The following is a 21909-nucleotide window of genomic DNA, read 5'->3' as shown; positions in this document are numbered from 1 at the left end:
AACAATTATTGAGGTTTAAAACTAATCCCGTAGGGAGATGCAGAGGTAGCGTGCCGACGGCGATCACATCGACCTTGGAACCATTCCCGACGCGCATCATCACCTCGTCCTTCGCCAGTCTCCGTTTATTCCGTAGTTCCTGTTTTGAGTTACAAATATGAGCAACCGCACCGGTATCAAATACCCAGGAGCTACTACGAGTACTGGTAAGGTACACATCAATTACATGTATATCACATATACCTTTGGTGTTGCCGGCCTTCTTGTCCGCTAAGTATTTGGGGCAGTTCCACTTCCAGTGACCACTTCCCTTGCAATAAAAGCACTCAGTTTCAGGCTTGGGTCCATTCTTTGACTTCTTCCCAGTAACTGGTTTACCGGGCGCGGCAACTCCCTTGCCGTCCTTCTTGAAGTTCTTCTTACCCTTGCCCTTCTTGAACTTAGTGGTTTTATTCACCATCAACACTTGATGTTCTTTTCTGATCTCTACCTCAGCTGATTTCAGCATTGAATATACCTCAGGAATGGTCTTTTCCATCCCTTGCATATTGAAGTTCATCACAAAGCTCTTGTAGCTTGGTGGAAGCGACTGGAGGATTCTGTCAATGACCGCGTCATCCGGGAGATTGACTCCCAGCTGAGACAAGCGGTTATGCAACCCAGACATTCTGAGTATGTGCTCACTAACAGATCTATTCTCCTCCATTTTACAGCTGAAGAACTTGTCGGAGACATCATATCTCTCGACCCGGGCATGAGCTTGGAAAACCAATTTCAGCTCCTCGAACATCTCATATGCTCCATGTTTCTCAAAACGCTTTTGGAGACCCGGTTCTAAGCTGTAAAGCATGCCGCACTGAACGAGGGAGTAATCATCAGCACGCTGCCGCCAAGCGTTCATAACGTCTTGGTTCTCTGGGATTGGTGCATCACCTAGCGGTGCTTCTAAGACATAATCTTTCTTGGCTACTATGAGGATGATCCTCAGGTTCCGGACCCAGTCCGTATAGTTGCTGCCATCATCTTTCAGCTTGGTTTTCTCTAGGAACGCATTGAAATTGAGGACAACGTTGGCCATTTGATCTACAATACATAGTGTAAAGATTTTAGACTAAGTTCATGATAATTAAGTTCATCTAATCAAATTATTTAATGAACTCCCACTCAGATAGACATCTCTCTCATCATCTAAGTGAAACATGATCTGAGTTTAACTAGGCCGTGTCCGATCATCACGTGAGACGGACTAGTCAAGATCGGTGAACATCTCCATGTTGATCGTATCTTCTATACGACTCATGCTCGACCTTTCGGTCCTCCGTGTTCCGAGGCCATGTCTGTACATGCTAAGCTCGTCAAGTCAACCTAAGTGTATTGCGTGTGTTCCGAGGCCATGTCTGTACATGCTAGGCTCGTCAACACCCGTTGTATTCGAACGTTAGAATCTATCACACCCGATCATCACGTGGTGCTTCGAAACAACGAACCTTCGCAACGGTGCACAGTTAGGGTGAACACTTTCTTGAAATTATTATAAGGGATCATCTTACTTACTACCGTCGTTCTAAGCAAATAAGATGCAAAACATGATAAACATCACATGCAATCAAATAGTGACATGATATGGCCAATATCATTATGCTCCTTTGATCTCCATCTTCGGGGCACCATGATCATCTTCGTCACCGGCATGACACCATGATCTCCATCATCATGATCTCCATCATTGTGTCTTCATGAAGTCGTCACGCCAACGATTACTTCTACTTCTATGGCTAACGCGTTTAGCAACAAAGTAAAGTAATTTACATGGCGTTATTCAATGACACGCAGGTCATGCAAAATAATAAAGACAACTCCTATGGCTCCTGCCGGTTGTCATACTCATCGACATGCAAGTCGTGATTCCTATTACAAGAATATGATCAATCTCATACATCACATATATCATTCATCACATCTTCTGGCCATATCACATCACATAGCACTTGCTGCAAAAACAAGTTAGACGTCCTCTAATTGTTGTTGCATGTTTTTACGTGGTTTGTAGGTTTCTAGCAAGAACGTTTTCTTACCTACGTATGACCACAACGTGATTTGCCAATTTCTATTTACCCTTCATAAGGACCCTTTTCATCGAATCCGTTCCGACTAAAGTAGGAGAGACAGACACCCGCTAGCCACCTTATGCAACTAGTGCATGTCAGTCGGTGGAACCTGTCTCACGTAAGTGTACGTGTAAGGTCGGTCCGGGCCACTTCATCCTACAATGCCGCCGAAACAAGAAACGACTAGTAGCGGCAAGAAGAATTGGCAAACTCAACGCCCACAACTGCTTTATGTTCTACTCGTGCATAGTAACTACGCATAAGCCTGGCTCATGATGCCACTGTTAGGAATCGTAGCATAATTTAAAATTTTCCTACGCACACCAAGATGCATCTATGGAGTGTACTAGCAACGAGGGGAAGGGAGTGCATCTACATACCCTTGTAGATTGCGAGCGGAAGCGTTCCAATGAACGTGGATGACGGAGTCGTACTCGCCGTGATCCAAATCACCGATGACCGAGTGCCGAACGGACAGCACCTCCGCGTTCAACACACGTACGGTGCAGCGACGTCTCCTCCTTCTTGATCCAGCAAGGGGGAAGGAGAGGTTGATGGAGATCCAGCAGCACGACGGCGTGGTGGTGGATGTAGCGGGTCTCCGGCAGGGCTTCGCCGAGCTTCTGCGAGAGAGAGAGGTGTTGCAGGGGAGGAGGGAGGCGCCCAAGGCTGTAGGTTGCTGCCCTCCCTCCCCCCCTTTGTATAGGCCCCCTTGGGAGGGGGGGCGGCCAAAACCCATCTAGGGTTGGGGGGACGGCGGCCAAGGGGTGGAAAGGGGTGCCTTGCCCCCCAAGGCAAGGGGGAAGCTCCCCCCTAGGGTTCCCAACCCTAGGAGCATGGGGGGAGGCCCAAGGGGGGCGCCCCAGCCCACTAAGGGCTGGTTCCCTTCCACTTTCAGCCCACGGGGCCCTCCGGGATAGGTGGCCCCACTCGGTGGACCCCCGGGACCCTTCCGGTGGTCCCGGTACAATACCGGTAACCCCCGAAACTTTCCCGGTGGCCGAAACTTGACTTCCTATATATAATTCTTCACCTCCGGACCATTCCGGAACCTCTCGTGACGTCCGGGATCTCATCCGGGACTCCGAACAACTTTCGGGTTTCCGCATACATATATCTCTACAACCCTAGCGTCACCGGACCTTAAGTGTGTAGACCCTACGGGTTCGGGAGACATGCAGACATGACCGAGACGCCTCTCCGGTCAATAACCAACAGCGGGATCTGGATACCCATGTTGGCTCCCACATGTTCCACGATGATCTCATCGGATGAACCACGGTGTCGAGGATTCAATCAATCCCGTATACAATTCCCTTTGTCAATCGGTATGTTACTTGCCCGAGATTCGATCGTCGGTATCCCAATACCTTGTTCAATCTCGTTACCGGCAAGTCTCTTTACTCGTACCGCAATGCATGATCCCGTGACTAACGCCTTAGTCACATTGAGCTCATTATGATGATGCATTACCGAGTGGGCCCAGAGATACCTCTCCGTCACACGGAGTGACAAATCCCAGTCTCGATCCGTGCCAACCCAACAGACACTTTGGGAGATACCCGTAGTGCACCTTTATAGTCACCCAGTTACGTTGTGACGTTTGGCACACCCAAAGCACTCCTACGGTATCCGGGAGTTGCACGATCTCATGGTCTAAGGAAAAGATACTTGACATTGGAAAAGCTCTAGCAAACGAAACTACACGATCTTTTATGCTATGCTTAGGATTGGGTCTTGTCCATCACATCATTCTCCTAATGATGTGATCCCGTTATCAATGACATCCAATGTCCATAGTCAGGAAACCATGACTATCTGTTGATCAACGAGCTAGTCAACTAGAGGCTTACTAGGGACATGTTGTGGTCTATGTATTCACACATGTATTACGATTTCCGGACAATACAACTATAGCATGAATAATGGACAATTACCATGAACAAAGAAATATAATAATAACCATTTATTATTGCCTCTAGGGCATATTTCCAACAATACAGATTCGGTCCTTCTCTGAAGACTCCAAAGAAGTTACCATACGAGAGGACCGAGGAGGAAACCACGAAGATCGTGCGAGCCGAAGTGACGAACTTCTTTGAAGGGGTGAAAGCAAAGAAACATCCACCTCCGGAGGAGAAGGTAGATCCGGTGAAAGCGAAGCGCACTCTGGCTGCCCTGACAAAACCACCAAAGTCTCCGCCGAGAGGCAACTATGAGCGCATTATTGGAAAGACATTTCCGAAGCAGAGCGGTCGGGAAGTACTGTCAGTGATCAAAGGTTAAAAGAACGACGATCTGGGAAAAAATTGCCCAGCTCGGCGAACAAGCGAACCAATCGTGCCCCCCGCTCAAGGTGTCTAGCGACATCGTCGCTGCAGATCCGAGGATGGTGCCCGGTTATAGAAATCTTGGAGATTACCTGCCCGACGATGTACATTATGATTTCTTGGAGGTGGACAAACACAAATACCATTACGGGAAGCCTCTCATCAAAGATGAAAGATCTCTAACAATGATGATGCAAAGATTACATGATTGGTACATGAAAACCTGCAGAGAGTCTGGGGGGAGGAATACTTTGACGCTGAGAGTTAAACTGGAGCATGACCTCGTTGGAATTGAACTGTTGAATGTTCCATTTGAGGAGTTCTTCCAGTTTTTCAATCAAAAGGCCCTCGATAAATCAACGATCACTTGCTACTGTCTGTAAGTAGTACTACTTCTGTCATTAAGTCTCTCTGTATAGGTCAGCTCTTTCATTGCATGTATTTATAATTATCCTCACTATATTATGCAGATTGAAGATCGCCGAATTGAAGAAAAGACAAATCGATGATATTGGGTTCATTAACACAAATCTCATAGATGCAACTGAGGTTAAATATTATGCCGAAAATACCGAGGCCAACTTGCTACGATCGTTGGTAATAAATGAAAATAAAGATATAATACTCTTTCCTTACAACTTCAAGTGAGTGTTACTGTCTTGTGCATATTCGGTTTCCCTTATTAGTCCAGGTTATAGTAATGTAATTGATGACTTATGCATGCGTGCGCAGCTTCCACTATACTCTCCTAGAGATTAAGCTTGAGTAGGGAGTAGTAACCGTCTTAGACTCGAGACGAAAGGATCCCCAGGACTATGCAGACATGACTCAAATGCTCGACTAGTAAGTTAAATCGATCATTATCCACCATATCAGCAACTTTGTTCATTTCCTGATATCAAGTAATTGTTTTCTTTGTCTGGCAGGGTTTGGAGAAAATTCACCAAAAAAGCTCCGGGACTGCCGAAGAAGCTGCAATTTAGACACCCGAAAGTAAGTACTATAGTAGCATGTTCCGCGCATATCCTAGTGATTCAAGCGCTAGTTTCATCAATACCATTTAGCATGCTTGCTTATCAGTCTGATTGACCTCTATTTCTTGTAAAGTGGTTGTGGCAGGAACCCGGGAATAATTACTGTGGATACTACGTTTGCGAGTCCATCCGCTACACGACCTGTGAGCGGGGCTACTCTGACGAACAATATGAAGTGCGTAAGCAATAATATTCACAATTTTATTTTATTACCATCATTTGTGTCGAGTTTCATTTATTCATATATATATGTATTGACCCCCTTCTTCAAATTAGATCTTTTGGATGCGGGATGAACTCGTAGCACCAGATCATATGCGAGCAATTCAAGAGGAATTGGCGGCATTCTTCCTTGACCACGTGATCGCTAAAAACGGAGAATACTATGTGGACCCTGTGTTCTTACAATTTAATTAGGAGATTATATTGTAAGAGATAATTATTGTATATATGTAGCCGGTAGTGTCGGATAGATATACGAGAACTTGTTGTTCGACCAATCTCTCGGAGAAGGAGAGGTGGTCGATATCACTTCTCTCTGTATGCACATGATGACGATCTTCTGTTTCCTTCATTTGCTTACTAGCTAGCGTGTCTAGTCCTCTCCATACGTATATAGTACGTAGCGTCGACCAAGCACGGAGATAAGAGAGGACACTTCTCTTTATTAATTAGCTAGCTAACACAATATATGAAACACCTAAATTAACCCCCCAAAACCCCCAACCCCCCCCCCCCCCCCCCTTTCAAAAAAAAAACAAAAACCCCAGCCCCTGAAATGCTGACGTGTGGATGCCTATTGGTCCCGGTTAGTGCCACCAACCGATACCAAAGGCCCTCCTGCCTGGGCTCGCCGCACCGGCCACGTGGAGGCCCATCTGTCCCGGTTCGTGTAAGAACCGGGACTAAAGGGTTAGGGCATTAGTAACGACCCTTTAGTCCCAGTTCAAAAACCGGGACAAAAGGCCCTTACCAACCGGGACAATAGGCCCTTTTTCTACTAGTGTTGGTGCCATGACAACCTCCCGGATTTGTTCGGGGAGGTCTTTAGACTCCCCGGTTCTAGGCGCGCCCCTATTTGGGTCGCGCTAGGTACCCTTGCCTGGTCCCTTTAGTGTACCCGCAATAAACTAGTCATCGAACGAGTGATTCCGTCTCGCGTGACTCATGTGATCTACAAAATGTGTGGCTTCTTACAGCTCCAGAGACCGCTTAGCAAACTGGAGCGACCGAGGCGTCATCAACAACATCATGGCGGGTCTTCGTGCCTCGGCGGCGTCTTTTGCTCCTCCTCCACCGCCACCACCACCTCCTCCCGAGCCGGATTGGTTTCTCCTTTTAGCTTTATTTGGGGCTTGTCTTGCTGTGCCCCCAGCATGATTCTATGACTTGATTGTACTTGGTACTGATGTGTTGGATGCTTGGTGGTTTGCTTTATAATATAAAGCGGGGGGAAACCCTTTTTCTTAACTGCCCTGCAGGTAGAGTTACGTTCGGGTGGCTGAGGTGCAGAAGTGGCCTGTGCACTTGCTTCGGTTATGATCTTGCTTTCTTGCATTATGTATATGTTTATATATTCACTGTTTTGATTGTGTTCACTGTTTGATGTTGTATGAGGTTGGGAGTATTCTGTGGCAGATTGCTACATACTACCTCTATACCTAAATATAAGACCTTTTTGAAGGCTAAACTAGCCTACAAAAACGTCTTATATTTTGATACGGAGGGAGTATGTCCCATTTTGTTTGTTTGTTCTTGGCGAATGTTTATCTGGTTCCCACTGAAAATTTTCTATTAGTTTGCTTTTTTTTAGATTTACGCTAGTCTTTTGAGCCTTTGATTAGTTTGCTAATGTTCTTTTTAAGCCTTTATGTCACTTATTCCTCGCAAAAAGAAGATAAACAATATAGCTCTTGCTATCTGGACAGAGCCAAATCACACTGAGCAGGGATATGCTACATGCATCGATAACCGTCTTTATTACAAGCGGTGCACCGAAGAGAAACACATTTTATTGAGTAGTGTAGCAATCACAGCCGCTTGACATCATATGATTATGATGCCATGATCGACCCGCTCTTAGCTCTAAGGTTACTTGGCATCACCTTGGGCGCTCCACATCAAGATGCAAATCAAATGACCACAATTTCAGGTTGACTCCTGTAACAAAATTTTCCATGGTACGCTTTTTCTGAAAGAAATGGGACTTTGCCTGCTGTCACTTACTAGCCCCCAGTGGTGCTCCTGAAAATAACCTTGGATCTTAAACTGGTAAGACAAGGCATATGCTGCTGAAATTCTGAGTTATGGAGCTGCCTTTTTTTTAGAAATGGAGGAGGACCCCCGGCCTCTGCATCGTCCAGATGCATCAGCCACTTTATTAATTATTCACACAAGACCTTGCAAAGTCATACAACAGTAAGACTAAAGCCACCGTCTAGGCAACAAACTGACGCTACTCCTATCCAATTGATGAAGGGATGCTGATAGTCTGGGCCTAATACCAAACAGACCTCGTAGCCAAACCTAACATCTAAGACCTGAGGTCCCAACCAGAACGCCTGCCGGGTATGGGTCACCCACCAGTCCGGCGCACTCCTCAACCAGGACGCCTGCCGGGTATGAGGCCGCCGCAGCCACCTGCCACCAATCTATCCTCAGTGCTGTACTGTTGCATCTACCTTGCCCGGTCTAGCTGCCGTCGACGCCACCACGACGCCAGACAACGCCACCATCCTGCGCGAGTCCATCTTCGCGCATAGGGCGCCGAGTCTACACTGCGTCACGCCGCCGAGATCCGCCACCATAAATGGGCAAGATGAAACACCGCTCTTCCGCTTGTCCCCTCCAGCTAGCACTTGCTCCAAAACGATGCCCCCGGGAGGGAGAACGACACGAAAGCACCGTCATCGTCCGATCCGTAGACCCAGATCTAGGGTTTCCCCCGGAACATCCGGATCAAGTTGACATGTCCTGCAATGACGATGCCTCGAGAAGGGAACGACGTCCGAGACGCCGCCATAGTCCGCCAAGACCGCAGTCAGTCACGATTTTCACCGGAAGCCACGTCGTCCCGATCTCTCTCGGCTGGCTGGAACCGAGCGGAACCTCGCCACGAAGACGTATGCCGCCGTCGGTACTCCGGCGGAGATACGTCATTTCCTCACCGGTCCCTCCACGCGCCGCCGGTCGGCGCAAGGCCACCCCGCGGCGGATCCGATCGTGGCTTTGGATCCGCAGCCACCGCCGTCACCATCTCCGCAGAGATCAGCCAACCCCGCCGGATGGGGCGCTCCCACTGCCGCCGTCCATCTCAGGGCCGCCGCTCCGCCGGCCATGGAACTGCGGCCACCGCCGCGCGACATAGGGTAGCCGCCCTAGCCGCCGCCCTTGGACTTCCACGAGAGGTGCCGCCCCTGCCTCCTCAGATGGGACCCCGCAGCCTCCGCCCGCCTCGGTGCCTTCGGCGCCGGGCCCGCCGCCGCCGCGGCCCACGCCGGCGGCAGCGGTGGCAGGAGGAGGCGCGAGGGGTGGCCTGCGGCGCTAGGGTTGAGGGGTCCCTGGCGTCGCCCAGGGGACGCGACATGAGGGGAGGGGACGCGAGGGGAGGGGGAGCAAAAGAAAATCTTGTATGGCGATATAGAAAGAAAACTGATTGCAGTTCGGGTACACTAGCTGTAGTTTATGTATGGGATGACATACCAGAGAAAGTGGCAGCTGCATGCATAAAAATGGAATAGTTCATGCCATAAACACTCTTCCATTCACTGTTCAGATGTTACACAAAGAAACGACGTCTGAAATCCCGGCATATGTTACACAAACCCTTGTGACAAATCATCTGAATTGCGTGCTCTCTGAAAAAAATGAGCCTCCTGCCGGCACAACTGAACTGAAGTATATTTAATCCTAGCAAAAAAAAAAAAAACTGTAGCACTTAAATTTGTTTCAGACGAAATGGAAATTTGCCTAGAAAAGGAGAGAATCTGCTTCCACCCGTGCACACTTGAAAAATTAGCCTCCTTGTGGCACAAGATTGCTCGACCTCTTGTGATGGTAAACGGTGAAAGCACTACTACCACTGCTAGGAATGACCCGGTGTTCCAATCAAATCGAATACTAGCTTCCATGACAACTGGAAATTGGTTTGATTATTTGATCATTTCCATCTGGTGGGGAGAACTCTGCGTCTAATTTCTGCTTATGTCACATTTTCTATGTTTGTTCTTGATGAAATTCTGTGGGGAGAATTCTACTAATGAATGAATGTTGATTTGTTTTGTATTCATTGAGATTAACATAAAGCATGGACGAGTTTGCTGAGTAACGTTTGAATTCCTCTTAAGAAATGTAATGTGTCACTTATTCCGCGGAAAAGAAGGCTGCTAGTTTTGTTCTTGTGATCCAGTAGGGAAAGGTAAAATCAAAGCCAAATCAAAACTAGCAGGGATTTGCCATATGCATCAATACCCTAATTTACTTTGACTTTTAAGAGACACAATCATTCTTACAAGTGGTGCACCGAAGTGAAACACATTTTATTGATTGGTGCAGCAATCCCAACTGCTTGACATCATACCATCCCATGACCGACCGGCTCTTCAAATCTTTATTACTTATTTAAAGATTAGCAAGCTCTTCAAATCTTTGTTAGTTGGCGTGTCCATGGCCACCCCACCTCTTTTTGCACTCATTGTTACAAGCCACAACGTCAGCTGGATCTACAAAACAACAACGCAAACACATGATCCTTCTTTCCTTTGCAGCAACAGAACAATGGAACAAGCACATGTTCCATCAGTGTCCATGCATGAGAACTCATCCACAAAAGGAGCAAACGCAGTGTCGTCTTACCGATGGGGGCCGTTGACAGGCCGCAGACGGGGTCCATGCTGCAGGCGATCTTGCAGGAGCCAGCCTTGTCGTAGCCGTTAGCACCGCCGCAGCCGCCGGGGCACTCGACCTTGCAGACCCGCGGCCAGGTGATGTCCTTGCACCCGGCGTAGCACGGCCGGTAGCACTCGCAGACGGTGTCGGAGAGCTGCTGATGGGATGGCTTTGCCAGCATGAGGAGGAGCATGCACATGGCGGCAACAGCGGCCGCTCTTCTCCCCCCCTCCATCGATCTCCTTCTTCCTCGTACAAGAGAAGAGAAGAGAAGTGCAGCGGTGAGTGGTGGCCTTGTTAGTATGTGCAGTCTTACAGAGTGTGGGCTCCTCTTATATACCAATATTTCAGTATTTTATCCAGCAAATCAAATGGCCATACTTTTAAGTTGGAGTGCCCTATGTGGTATTCATTTTCTCAGCGAAGTGGGGAAATAACAATAGATCATAAACGGGTTAGACAAGTGCACGCCGCTCATCTTTCTTTTCCCCAGACAAAACCTTTTTGAAGCTGCCTGTGCTAATGTAGAAACAAAACCGAATGCAGCTTCCATACAATGTTGTTTATATGGATGACACATACCAGTGAATTTTTGTGTACATATGATTTTTTCTAGAAAACTTCCGATCTAGTCATTGTCAAGGTAGTACAAAAAGAACACCAGAAGTAAAACCGTAGACCACCTAGGGATGACTACAAACACTGGAGCGATCCAAAGGCGTGCCGCCGCCGTCGCCCTCCCTCATCGGAGCCGGGCAAACATTATTATAGTAGACAGTCAAAAAGTTATCGTGCTAAGACCTCATAGGACCAGCGCACAAGAATAACAACCGCTGCCGATGAAGAGAAGTGTAGATCGGAATGATCCCACCTGCAGACACACAAGCGTAACGAACGAAGACCGGATTCAAGCGGATTCACCGAAGACAAACACCGACAGGATCCGACGAGATCCAACAGAGACGAACCTCCACATGCCCTCCGATGACGCTAGAAGCACCATCGGGGCGGGGGCTAGGCGGGGAGAACGTTATTCCATCTTCAAGAAGCCGCTGCCGCCTCATCTTCCTGAGCATGGCACAAACCCGAACAAAACTAAAAAAAACACTTTAAAACGGGCCCTTCTGCCGACAAGGACTGGGATCCACCGCGCCTCTATGATCCTTGACCATAGGAGACGAGACGGACCGACGACTTGCTGGCGAGGGGCAGGAAAACCGCTTTGGTCGGAGGAGGCAGGTATTCAATTTTCCTTGTTGCCCTTTCGCGTCGACAATGACGGTAGTTGAAGCGCCAATCAAATGAACAAGGAAAAGACTCGCTAAAAAAATAACAGAAAATAAAGAGCAATTGTGTATATATGCTTAATCACTTGTTGTCCAGTAGTAGTAAGGGCAAAGGGAGGGGATCTGGAGCACTCAGGTGCTCCACCCCCAATATGTGTATTAACTAAAAAACAATCCAAAAAAACTAAAATTTTGAGATATCAAACCCGGGTGCCCAATCTGCTCCCGTGTGAAGTTCGTGAAAAAAGATTAGGAAATATATTCTCAGTAAAAATACAAAAAAGATCTTATGTATAGAAAAAAATTGTTTGGATGGATCGTATGCCAGACTGTATTTTCTTCACCACCGATATGTTTCCTGATATTTTTTCACGATAAACATCACACGGGAGTAGATTGGGCACCCAAGATTGATATCCCCAAAACCTAGTTTTTCCTTAAAATTTTCCTGGTATTTTTTATTTTAATATTCATATAGGGGGGTAGGGGTGGGAGGGGTTTTGGAGCACCCAGGAGCTCCCGTGTATTTTTCTAAGCGCAAATTTCTACTTTAAGTGCGTGCATATGTGAAGTATCTGCTTGGAAAGACATCTATAAATAGAATTTGCAACTATACCTTTTTATTCAAAACAAAGTTTGCATATAGTCAGTTGAAATGCTATTTTTCTTCTTCGTTTTTCAGATATGCTTAATGCTTTGGCGAGTTAGCTAATGTTTGAATTTGAATTCTTTGATGACTCAGTTTTTTTTAAATCTTCGATGAGTTGGACGTATAGATGATGATATATGGGTATGTGTATGTGTGCTTCACATCGAGTGTTTCATTATCGCGGTCCCTAAAAATTTACATACAGTGCGGCGACATGATGTGTTGCTCCTCTCAACATGCTCCTGGATGGGGTGAATGAATGTCACACGGTAGAATTTTCTCCTTTAATTGGCTAGTAGGTACATATGTGAAACTGCTTGTAGGTTGTAAATGTATTTTTCTTATTGCAATGTATCTGCACCTATGAATCTATTATTTAGGAAAAATAAAGTTTTTCTATTCCCTGCTTATTGCGAGGAATATGGAGTTGCCACGTACACATTTCCTATGATGGGCCCAACTCAACAGGCTGAGTGCATTTTATCTCCACCCTTTTTGTTATTATGCTTTAAGTTTTTTTCTATGTTTTCATTATTTGTTTTATATTTCAATTTCCTTTTCACACTTTTATGTTATTTTAAACTTATTTTTATATTTATTTTGTATTTTATTTTCCTTAAGCTTTCTCCCGTCCACCTTTTAAATTTGTTCTTTGATTTTAAATTATTTGCTTATCTTTAAATACTCTATTTTAATTTTTACTCTTCCCTTTCTTTATGGTAAATACATGACTATATTTTTGACAGTCAACACTTCTTTTCAAATATGTGAACTTTTATTTTGTGAGAACATTTTTTTGATAGTCATGGATATTTTTAAATTGTATGAAAATGTCACTAAGTATTACTCTAAAAGGTATGTTTATCTATGGCACGGGATAGTTCATGACTCTACAGGAACATTTGCACGTGTTGGGTCAACATTTTATTAAATGTGCATGAACATTTCTTATTTGTTGTAGATACATGAACATTTTTTTAACGATAGATAGTTTTTTTAAGTCATGAATATTTCATTTTCATTTTTATTTGCTCACTTGTATTTACATTTATGTTTCTGTTGTTTATATATATGCTTAGATTTGAGTAAAGCGCATTAGAGGTCATAATCGTATTTCAGAGGTGCTATGTTAGTCCTAATTCTTTGAAAATGCACATCTAAATTTCAATTTTCATCAGAGGTCGTATAGTGTCTAGAACTATCGGTGATTATGAATACAACATGTGAGTGCTATACCAGGCTGAGTCGACTTGCTTAGATTTATGGATACAACATCTATGGACCTTCATGCCCACACGACGAAGCATCAAAGAAGACACTTGGAGGAGATGAACTATAGACACACTATATACCGGATAGGCTATTACGAGATATATGTGTGTTGTAACTGCACGAGACCGGTCGGCGGGAAGCACTTGGAGGATAGATTTCCTTATTTGCCGATCTAGTCTGCCTATATAAAGCCAGAGAACATAGCATTGTTATGTTATGTTCATAGCAGGAAGTAGGGCTTTAACCCATCTGAGGGTCTAAAGCTGGGTGAAAAACCACCGTGTATTTATTGTGTTCTCGTCACCGGTGTCTAAGACGGGATCACCGTGTTGTTGGACTCATTATTTATGTTGTATGTATACTTGCGTTTATAAGATCGATTGTTTAATCCTCATCCGTGGAGAATTAGTCTTCCACAAGAACTACTATCGCAGGCATGCCCGACACTTCTCAGTCAAAAAAATCGGTTCCTTTTTACTACCATTTCTCAGTTACTAAATTTCAAGTGAGGACTCCAAGATTCTCTGTATGACAGTTTACTTAGCTATTCCTCACCATGCTTTCATGGCAGGGTGTGTGTTGCATCTTTCCTCTAGGCCATCCTTCCTTATCCCTTCCTCATAAGATTTTTTATTCACTTCATGCTTTCACCTAACTTCAAATAAAAGTTTACAGAGGAAGTATTTACTATGTTCTCCCGCCTCTCTTATCGAAAAAGGCTTTCGCCCCACTTTATAAATAAAGCAAACCACCAAAGGCCACCAAGTACCACATACAAAACCACAAAAACACACACACACAGAGGTCTCACAACAAATAGTACATGGGGGTTCTGCTGAGGGCACAACTCAACCAGCCCAAAGAAACAAAAAAGCCGGTGATACCGGAGAGCCAAAAGGTACTACAGGCTCAGGAGGCGGCGGTGGAAGCGGCGGCGCCAATCGGAGAGCCATCGCACGGAGATCGAAGATGATGATGTTGATGGCGTCCAGTCCTAGAGACGGCTAAGAGGCCGCCAAAGCTGCAAGAAACCACAAAGTTTGAACACCACGTCGGTGGCTCGTCGAAGGGGAATATGCTAGATGACTAGCTTATTCTGAACCGTCCAGAGCGTCCAGGCAAGAACACCAATGGTCAGCCACCTAATGTGGCGACACGCACACTACTAGGAAAAGGCCTACTAGTGGCGCACCAGTTTTGCCTACTAATGGCGCACTACTGGTGCGCCACTAGTATTTTTTTACTAATGGCGCACCACTGGTGCGCCATTAGTATCAGTGCGCCATTAGTATAGGCCACGGTGCGCCATTAGTATAGGCCACGGTGCGCCATTAGTATGCCTCCCAGGGGCCATATTTACCCATGTGCTTTGCCATACTAACGGCGCACTGCGGGGTGATGCGCCATTAATATCCTTTGGCATACTAATGGCGCACGTTGGGGTGATGCACCATTAGTATGTATATTAGGGATTTTTTTTCTTTTCTGATATTTGCACAGATTACAAAATATATTATTGGACAGAATATAAACAGCACCACACAGCAACAGCAGATTCATCGAATACAATAGAAGATTAGTCTCCGAATACAATTCATCATATTAGTCTCCGAATTCAAAAGACCGAACAAAGATAGAACATCACAAGTCTCGAGACCGCGAGTAGCGAGTTTGTCGAAAGTAATACTAATCCTAACAAGTCCTACTAATCATCATCATACAACTTCTACTCGTTATTAATAACAAGCCATACGATCATCATCCTGATAGTCATCGAACCAACCCTACTTAATTGTTCTTAGCACATGATCATCAGTATTAGGCAGGACCTAAATACCCTATTTAAGGTAAAATAGCATAAAACAATATAGACCCTGACTCTCCATTATGGAGAATGGAGATCATCTTGTCTCCAATTCTTGCGCGGCGCTTCCTTTTGCTTCCAAGAACCTCCTTATGACTGTCCATACATTTTTTCCATTATCTGATTAGCATGTCTCCACTTCTTTTAGAAATCCGGTATGGACAGTTGAGATTCGTAGGATGACCTGGATATAAGTTCAAAACACGAAGGTTGCCATTCTGATACATCAAATGAGGCACACAATCCTCTGGGATTCTCTGTTGAAAAACATAGTAATAACTTCATAGTTAGCAATGATGTACTAGTTTTAGAAGTATGCAAAAGATGCACGGATGTCGTACGTAATAGTAAAAAATCTTACCAGGGTATCTCCATGGTAGTTACCGTAGTTCAACACGTGCACTAGTGGCACGTATTGACCATAATGTTGAGGAGTTTGATTGTAGATATTGTAATTCTCAAGATCAGTACAAAATCCGACCAGATGATTTTTCTCCTGATAAGTTAACTCGGAGCCATCGGTGTTTTGTCTACCATGTTCCGCACATTTTTTGAACAATCAAAATAAGTTGTCAATGGAAATAAGTTGTCAACTATTTTGAAATAAACAATATAAATTAGTTAATAATTAAATATGTTTGAGAAACTCACATAGTGGTAGAACTGGAGGCGTATCAACAAGGATCCAAATGTCCATATTGTCTTGGTCGATGTCAGGATCATCAAGATCCATGGTGACAAGCATACCCTCATCAAAACCATACATCTTGCAAAATGCTTCCGAATTTTTGCAACCAAAATGGGTTACGCTCTCAGCATTATACAGATTTACTTCAAAATCCACATCATGATGTGTCCTTAGGTGAATTTTCTTCGTTTCAAAATTTTCATGATCTTCAAAATCCATCCTCTCCAAGACATAGCGTCTTGCATGGCATGGGATAAACTATACTCGAATTGTAAAAGATGAAATTACACGTTGAAATAGTTGAAGTCGTGCTTAATTATGAAAAAACACTTGTCGTCGTTGCGTACCGTTTCAACTTCGAAGGTCTCCTCGAGCTTAATGCTGAAGCGCCGATCATCGTCCAGGTGAGGCCTGTCGCACAGACCTCGACCGTCGTGGCACCAGTCGCACTCCCCCGGGAGACTTTCGTCGTCCGATGACGACATTTCCTATGTTCATAATTCAAAACTACATCATCTCTGTTGGATCCAATAAGATAATCCATAGTGTGGTGAAAACACGCCCTTCGAACTGGTTTGAGCAATTGTGAATGGAGATGGTCTAAGATTTTCAGTAGTAAGAAGTGAAGTGGTAATTTTGTGAGCAAATGGTTAGGATGAGTGGTTCCTCTTTCCTGTTTAGCTTTACAATAGAATATTGTTAGTCATGCACACTTGTGCATTTTCAGCCAGGCCCAGTGGAGTTGGCCTAAAAACATTTCTTTCTTTAAGCCTGCTACATCCATCTCAAGTATTTATGGTCAAGGGTTAGCAGGGCCATCCAAATAGAATATGTGGTATGGGCTTTTTTAGTAGGTCATCCTACCAGATTAGGGTTTATCGATGACGAGCAACTGACATTAGTAATAACTATGAGTAGATATCACACTTCTATATGTATAACACAAGAGGCAGTTGATCCTACTTAATTAAGTACTAAGATACCCCGGCCCATGCATTAGTCGCAAGTGCCCCATATGTCCTATTTTTAGCAAAGTCATGCTAAAATTCACGAAATATTTCAGCATGACCTTTGCTGAAAATAGGACATATGGAGTACCCGAATTTGCTAGAACGGAAGTTAATCAACATTTCGGCAAACTCAAGGGCCTCTCGGGGTACAGCAGCAGCATCACAAGTTGACAAAATTCCCAAGTAGTACATTTCTGCAAGAAGAAACACAAGCACCACTCATGGGCTAGTAGTAAAGCATTGATGTATATAGCAGCAGTAGTAAATTAGATTGTACCACTCATGGTACATTTCTGCAAGTAGAAACACAAGCACCACTCAGAGCAATGGAGAGGAAAATCTGATAATAACTTAACTGAAACCAAAGAAAGACCAAGCAAACTATTGCAAGTACAGTACACTAACTACTTCACTAAACACAACTGCATAGCAGCCCTCTAAGTTGATGGATGTAGACTGATCTGCTAGCCGCTTCACACGAGGAAAACCTGGATATGCCAACATCATTCAGCCCTGAACCACAAAGGCGACCAAGCAGTTCAGTCAGAATGTAACATAGTTATCCTTTTCTCATGCCAACTATCGTGCAATTTATCAAATTCTAATGTTCCTAGCAATGACTATTACTAAGCTTTTGATGAGCACACGCAGTTAATTGTGCAGCAAAACTCCATGAAGTGTCCCAAACCGATGACACGGTCGTAGGGTGCGGCTTTAAATCAGGCCGGTTAATGGCCACGAACAGGGTTGTGACCGGCCGACCTGATTGCAAAGAGGATGTCCACTTGTAAAATCACCAAGGTACACTGCTGATGTGTGCAGAGTATTCAGGTGTTGAGGGAGGGCTTGCAAGATCCTTCCAATCTCTTGTATATGTAGTAAAATTTTCCTGACGGTTATTGAATTCGGATCAATCTGGTTGTTACTCTATCATCTTTGATCAATTATTAGCCGCAGTTTGAATCGGAAAGTCGTGTGCACCCGTTAAAGTGATTTAGAAGTTACATGGTAGGACCGCTAATCGGAACTCATTTGGTGAATCTGTTGTTGGACTGCTGCTGCCGAGGCTAGAGAAAATCCACCACTATAGCAGGCTACCTGTAGTTGTCGATTGAAAATCCAATGGATCATCCACTCTGCTATGTTGAGCCATTGCATACCAAAAAGGGACTGGTGGGTGCCAGTCGACTGAATTCCCAATTTGGGTCAGTCGCTGTTCTTCATCATGGGTTACTATCACAGTTAAATCTTCGTGTAAATTACATCAATTTTAAAATCAGCACAACTACAAAACCTACACATTGACAACTACCGTTGAAGAAACCATCAAAAAGCAAGATTCATACTGGAAAAGAAAACAATAAGAGATGGGGGACAGGGGAGAGGGAGGGCGGACGCCGGCAGCCGGAGGGGCGGGAGGGGGATGAGCATACCTGCGCTGGACGCAGGTGGGTAGGGCTGGAGCTCGCCCCGGTTCTGCTCGATGGTGGAGTTCGTCCGATCCTGCAGAGGGAAGGGAAGGTGGAGGAGTCCATCAAACGGAGCCATAAAGAGATGTGGGGCGGCGGGAATGGAGGGGAGGAGGGAGGTCGAGGTGGACGCCGGCGGGTCAGGAGGGATTTACCTGGCCGCCGCTCGATTTGGCGCTTGGAAGACGAGGTGGGGCGGCGGGCAGACGTGGGGGTGGCGGCGCGGGGGAGCTGCAGTGGTGGGGGGCGCGGGGGCGGCGGGGGTGGAGTCCGGCGGGGGTCGGGGCGGCGGCGTCGTGGGTCAGGTGAGCGTGCGGGTGGACTGGCGAGGGAGGGGGAGGAATTAGCTAAGGGGGGAAACTTACTAATGGCGCACCCCGAAGCGGTGCGCCATTAGAATGTTTTTTTACATAGCAATGGTGCACCCACGATCGGTGCGCCATTAGTAATCTGTTTTTATATAGCAATGGCGCACCAGCCAGAGGTGCGCCATAAGTAATATTTTTATTATTATTTTTTGTTGCATCTAATAATTTTTTAGAAAATGAATATGAATATGAAACAGTAATAATTTTTTACAAAAATAGTAATAATTTTTTAAAAAATATCATCAAATTTGTTATTTGAAAATATTTATGAATATGAAAAAATATCATCAAATTTATTATTTGAAAATATCATCAAATTTGTTATTTGAAAATATAATCAAATTTGTTTTTTTTTGCAATTTTAGTTGCATTCATTTGTGACGGTGGAGCGGGCCGAGGAGGGTGCGGGGGGTCGTCGGCGGCGGTGGAGCGGGCAGGGGAGGGTGCGGTGGGTCGTCGGCGGCGGTGGAGCAGGGGAGGGTGCGGTGGGTCGTCGGCGGCGGTGGAGCGGGGGGTCGGCGGTGGCGGCCGGTGGAGCGGGGTAGAGGGTGCGGGGGGTGCTCGGCGGCGAGGGGGACCGGATCTGGCGAGGTGGGATAGCGATCGAGATGCAGGGGGATCGAGATCAAGTGTCCATGAAATATACACTAATGGCGCACCGGGGAACAGTGCGCCATTACTAGTTAAACTAGTAATGGCACACTATACATTGGTGCGCTATTAGTAGTTTTGCAAAAAAAATATATATATATATATAGTAGTGGCGCACTATGAGGACTAGTAATGGCGCACTGTGCCCTGGTGCGCCATTAGTATGTTTGGAAAAAAATTGTTACTAGGGCGCACCGTGTGTCTGGTGCTCCATTAGTGTCTTTCACACTAATGGCGCACCAGCACATGGTGCGCCACTGCTATATAGTAGTGGCGCACCACATGTCTGGTGCGCCATTAGTGGCCATTCCATCTATAGCCCTTTTCCTAGTAGTGGCAGGGGCGAGGCCTGAATTTCGACGAAGAGGTCCGGGAAGTTGGTGTGGCACCAACTGCCACCGAACATCTCGCGCACGCAACTCCAAAGAAACTGGGCCGAGACACATGAGAAGAAGATGTGGTTCGAATCCTCTGGAGTCCCACACAAAGGGCAAAGCCCATCGCCAGAGCCATTATGTTTTAACACCTTGACGCCAGGCGGGATACGTCCGCGGATCCATTGCCACAAGAAGATTCGGATCTTCAGATGCAGACGGATCGCCCAGGTCACCTCGAAAGGGGCTGGGGCCGGGTGGCTTCGATGGCGTGGTAGAGGAACTTCGTGGAGAATCGGCCCAGGGCTCTAAGCGCCAGGACACATGGTCGCGCGTGGACTCAAGGTCCGGCTCATGGAGCAAAATGAAGTCTAGGAGGTCATCCCAAGAGGCTATTTCCGCAGGCCCAAAAGGGCGATGGAATGCGAGACACCCTAAGTCAATAAGGGCTGTCTCGACAGAGACCCGAGGGTCAATCGCAATGGAGAATAGGTCTGGGAAGAGGACCGCGAATGGCGAATCGCCAGCTCACGTATCGAACCAGAATAGGGTGTCAGTCCTTGATCCCACCGAGATGGAGGTCCCAATGCGGAGGACAGGCAACAACTGAATGACGGATTGCCAGAACTGGGAGCCACCGGACCGCTGACAAAACGCAAGGGGTCGGCCTCTCTTGTGCATCGTGGATCTTTCTTTTCTCTACTTCTACCAGTTGCATCATTGCCTTTGATCGATATCTTTTGGTTATGATCTACCAATCCCTCTACATAATAGTAATTGATAAAAATACCTGAGTAGGTTTCAAATATCTATTTGTATGAGCTTAGAGCATCTACAACCTGAAGTAGCTAATCTGAGTCCCTATACGCTCGCCGACACGCCCGGACGCGCCCACTGACAATGACCGGACAGGCATCAAAACTTGGCATTTGCAACCACGGTCCCTATTTTCAAAACACCAAATCCATGCAAATACATGCACGTTGATCATTTTGACAAACATAGCTTTGTTGCACACAAATACAAATAGTTTATACTTAATAGTACATGATCCAAAGTTCCAAACATAGTTCAAACATAAATATTGTTCATAGTGCATAATTGAAAAATTAGAGGCAAAGTTTACTGATTTCCAGTGTGGACCCACATATGCTCCACAAGATCATCCAGAAGTTGCATATGAACCTGTTGATCTGGCAGTTGCCGATGCATCTCCAAAAAGTTGGCAATGTTGTCTGCCTCTTGTTCCAGAAGGCGGACCTGAACACCGGGCTTCTCGAAATCATGTGTGCGAGCTGTCCCTTCACCGGTGAATCGTTTCCATAGCCATTATTTCACGACAAATCCATTGGTGACCTAGACGTAATGGTCGAAAGAGTCAAAAACTGTTTTGGGCATTTCATCAAAGACGTAGAGCGTGGGGTGAAATTATGGGGGTGTTTGACGTACCAGGGCGGCGTCCCGATTAGTCGCTTCCCGAATGCCTCTTTTTTGTACTAATTAATGTGTATGGTCTAGTCTTTCCAATGCCCCCTTCCTTGCCGCCAACGCATGCTAGATGGAGAGTAAGCAAGCTACCTTGCTTGCATCGCCTCCACCGGGCGTGGTCAAAATTCATGTTGATGGTGCTGTTGCTCGGGATGGGTTGGGCACAGTGAGAGCGTTCTATTTCATTATGGTTCACATACTTGGCTGCTACCCGGGATGGCGGCAACCTTGTCTGGTGGCGACCTAGTCGGCGGCGGTGTGCGTTGGGGTGTCCGGTGGCAAAGTGTTGAGTTGGGGATGACGGCGGAGCACCGATACCAGTGGAAGTCTGGTCACGGCAGTGTGGAGGAGGGCAAAGAGAGAAGAGGAGAGTGCTGCTTAGGCTAGGAGAGGGGAGGCGTATATGACCGAATTGGCACGGAGTCCAGTGG

The sequence above is a fragment of the Aegilops tauschii genome, chromosome 6 (genome assembly GCF_002575655.3).
Source record: "Aegilops tauschii subsp. strangulata cultivar AL8/78 chromosome 6, Aet v6.0, whole genome shotgun sequence".
NCBI classification, from domain to species: domain Eukaryota; kingdom Viridiplantae; phylum Streptophyta; class Magnoliopsida; order Poales; family Poaceae; genus Aegilops; species Aegilops tauschii.
Note: the sequence above shows the minus strand (reverse complement) of the source record.